The sequence below is a fragment of the Phaethon lepturus genome, unplaced genomic scaffold (assembly GCF_000687285.1).
Source record: "Phaethon lepturus isolate BGI_N335 unplaced genomic scaffold, ASM68728v1 scaffold27569, whole genome shotgun sequence".
NCBI classification, from domain to species: Eukaryota; Metazoa; Chordata; class Aves; order Phaethontiformes; family Phaethontidae; genus Phaethon; species Phaethon lepturus.
Window position 1 is genome coordinate 45261 of NW_010563510.1, and position 4129 is coordinate 49389.

Below are 4129 nucleotides of genomic sequence, written 5' to 3' on the forward strand. Positions count from 1 at the left end.
TGCTCCCTCCTCCCCTGCCTTCCCGTGCTAAACGGTGCCCAGCCAAGCCCCAGCTGCTCACTGGGACGACTGATAGTCAAGAACATTTAAAACACAGGGAAGCTGCTGCATCGGGTGCCTGTTGCTTTTGCTCCTGAACCAGACTGGTGCAGCAAATCCATCCAGCATGCTTCTTCCCAGTGGCCATAGCCTCAAGGTCCAGCCTCCTTCTCCCATTGCTCCCAAACACTCACATGGTGTTTGCAACTCACTTCTCTCCATCAGGTACGAGCCCCCGTGTCCACAGACCTCCGAGTGCAAGGTGAAGACCCCACGTCCCATGCTGCAATCTACCCCACACCTCACTCTCTACCAGCTTTCACCACATACTCTCATACTCAACACTTCTCATGTCATTGTGAATAGCCAGGATGCCAGAAGAAAACCCAGGGATCCGTGAAAGCAGTGCATGCTCATCAGGATTATTTTAATTTCTAACACGGTAGGAAAGCAAAATGGGATTTATTCCTTGCTCTGCCACTGGCTTACTTTTATAATGATGAGAAAGTCACTCAAACTCTTGTATCTTCAGGCCCTGTCTGAAAAACGGGGTAAAAACCTTCCCTTATGGTTATGGAGAGCATCAAATCCAGTAACAGGCGAGAAAATTCCAACCTGCGGCAAGGATGAAGCTGCAATAAGTATCCAACAGTCAGACAGATCAAACAGCTTAGACAGGCTGCACTAGATAAACTACAGTTTATAAGTTTAAATGGGATAAAATGCATCACATTAGATTAGGCTGATAAACGAATTAGGAGTAAGGGGGACAGAATAGCCTTGCAGACATACAGAATGGACAAGATTGAGTGTTTCTACAGGGTAACTTGTTAATCAATTTAGTAAACAATTACAGTAATTCAGATTCTTTAAATGCACATTCAAAGTTTAAAAAAAACAAAAGTAACTTGCAAGTGCCAGGGCAGCTCCCTTGGAAGCGATAGGACTGACAACAAAGCATGAATAAACCTAGTCAATGCAGATGCCCTTTCCAATTAATCTCAAACATTTACCAGTGTCATATTTCTCCTTGTAATCCCTCTGTGATTAATCATCTGCAGCAGAGAGCACATTCCCATCTGGGTATTTCTGAGCACGCCGAAGGCAAAGTAGCGGCACTTGTAATTTTACTTGTGTCTTTATTCATTCATATTTTCACCATTTCGTGTTTGGGGGAAAGAGACACAAGTGCACAGACCTGTCAGACAATGCAAACAAATCAAATCGCTGCCCAGGAACCGACACGCGGCCATGCAGCCGAGTCAAGGCCTCTACCCACTCTTTTCCATCTCCGCCCTACGCCTGCTTCCCCACGGACAAGCGAGCAAATCCCTTGCAGTGGGAAGAACCACAGATTACTCCAGTTCCTGCTGGTGTAGTCTGAGGCAGTGCTCATCAGGAGGGTCACCAGGAGGTCAGGAGTCCTGATGGAGAGTCCTGACGGTGGTGCCATCACTCTCTTGACCTCCTGTGATTCTCTGTGCTGGGCTGGCTGAGGAGTTGGTTTCACATGGCTTCACCAATGTTGAGCTGCGTCTGGAAAGCTTTCAACAACCTCTGAGCAGGTAGAGGTCCCACGTCATGGCAAACTGCCCCCGAGCCGTCAGCAGCCCGTGATGATGCTCTTTGGCATGAGGGAGGACAGGGGTGGCAGGTTATTCTCTGTCCAAGCCTCTCAATTCAATGGCGAGGAAGGGAATCCTGTCCACCATGACCCTGGGCAAAGAGCAAAAGGCACCGTGCGATCCGTTTCAAAACGTTCCCACGACAAATGCAGCCACAGGCAGCACACCTGCATAACCAGAGATTTTGAGGATGTAAAGCCCAAATGAGGCCCAGACACCTAAACCGAAGAGACCACCGAAGTCTGAAGACAGATCGAGAGCATGGAGGTTCTCTCCAACACCACGTTAAGACTCATCCCATGCCCGCATGCTCATTTTCTCAATCCTCTTTTATCCTTTCTCTGCCGAAGCAGCAAACTGTTCATCTGGGGTATTTTTCTTGCTGTTTCTTGTTCGTATTTCCTGGAATTTCTCCGCAATGCCAACCGCTAAGACTTGTGCTCTTTCCTCTCCTGATGGGAAAAGGTAAGATTCACAGGGAACCTCCCATCTCTGGATCCCTAGCTTTCAAAAACTACTACTAAAACAGAGGGTCTAGATAAAAATCAAGGCAGTGCTAGTATTACTGTAGTTTACATGACATATCTGCATGTGGTGTTCCATCTAAAAACATCAGGAAATGGCATCTGTGGGTGGGGAGGGAAGTTGATGGATCATAAAATGAGAAGTGCGGATTTCCTTTGATGTTTAAAGTTCTGCTGAGGGAAAACAGGGCTTGTTCAGTCTGGAGAAGAGGAGGCTGAGGGGAGCCCTCATCGCTCTCTACAACTACCTGAAAGGGGGTTGTGGTGAGGTGGGGGTTGGTCTCTTCTCCCAAGTAACCAGCAATAGGATGAGAGGAAATGGCCTCAAGTTGCGCCAGGGGAGGTTTAGACTGGACATTAGGAAAAATTTCTTTACTCAGAGAGTGGTCAGGCATTGGAACAGGCTGCCCAGGGAGGTGGTGGAGTCGCCATCTCTGGAAGTGTTCAAAAAACGTGTGGACGTGGATATGGTTTAGTGGACAAAACCCAGGGTGTTGGGTTGATGGGTGGACATGATGATCTCAAAGGTCTTTTCTCCAACCTTTGTGATTCTGTGGAAACAGCAGTAACCCAGCTGCCCTTTTGCTTCTAACAACCGCCCAGGGAATGGACAACTTTGAAATAGCACAAGTATTCAGCGTCAGCTGCAAGCTTAGTGACATCAGGTAGGCACAGATGGACTCCTACAAGCCATTAGACCAGACAGGGTGCTTTAGGGGTGAAATGCACACCAGCACACTCAGTGCTACATGCCCATTACGTCTCTAAATCAGGTGTAAGTAGAGATTTGTGCCGATGCACTAATCCGAGATGGCAGAATGTATCTGATGCCCATTTCATCAGAGCAGGAACGGTATCTGTCACTGAGGAGCTGGACTCAAAGCTTAGCTCGGGCTACTCTAAATTCCACTTCAGTGAGAGACAACAGATTTCAGCATGTTCAAAGGTCATTTGATGAGCAGATGGAAGAGCCTTCCGTGGTGGTTTGGAGGATCGGTCTCCATGGGCTGTAGGAGATGTCGGACACAGAGTACCTGCAGTAAACTAAGCCTATTGCAATAAGCTTCTAGCTCAATTCAGAGTAAGGCTCGTTTGCTTTCCCTGTCATCTATTGCCTCCAGAGTAAGCCAAAGTCCACAGATGGGAAAATTTCTCAAAGGGAAATTTCAGAGCAGGTCAGCGGCTAACGTGTTAGACTTGGGGAGCAGCCCCCAGCAAAAAGATGGCTAAGCTCAAGGCAAGACAATCTCACGTTTCTGACCTTCAGGGTAGGGCCATGTATGCACTAACTGCCTAGGAGAGGACCTGCAGCACCTCATGCTCCCGGTGTCAATCCTTTATCAATAACCTGAATGTTTCCAATGACTGTTAGCAAAACAAGAGCGTCGAAACAAGAACAAGTCGCACGGCTTGTGCGTGCTGCCAGGCGAGGCAGTCGGGCCCCCCTCCAGTCACATCAGCATGCTTAATGTACGTATATAACTTATATATACACGTAAGTGTATAACTTAACGTAGACTGTGGGAGGCTGAAGCCACGTAGATGATTTATACGGTTAAGGAAGATTCTTATCTTTCCTCTTTGATACAGAGACAGACCTATTGCTTATAAAGCTCATCTCTTTTTTAGCCATATGGCCAGCAATCACTTCCCATCAACACACCAACAGCCTCGAGAAGCTCCATGCAAGGAGGAGACTTCTCCCTACTTGGTCTTTGCTGCAGCACAGGGGCTTCGCTTCGGGTTCCCCCCTCGATGGAGCTGCGAAACAACCCCAGAAACTTCCAGAGGACTAAAACTGCTCCGATCAGCCCCTCGAGACTCCACGGCAGCACCTTTTCCTTTTATTGTTCTGAGCCTAAAGGCAGCCGGGCTGCTCTGGCGATGTGCAAACAAGGGCTACAGCACACGGGGGGTCTCTGGCACGCAGCGATGCTCATT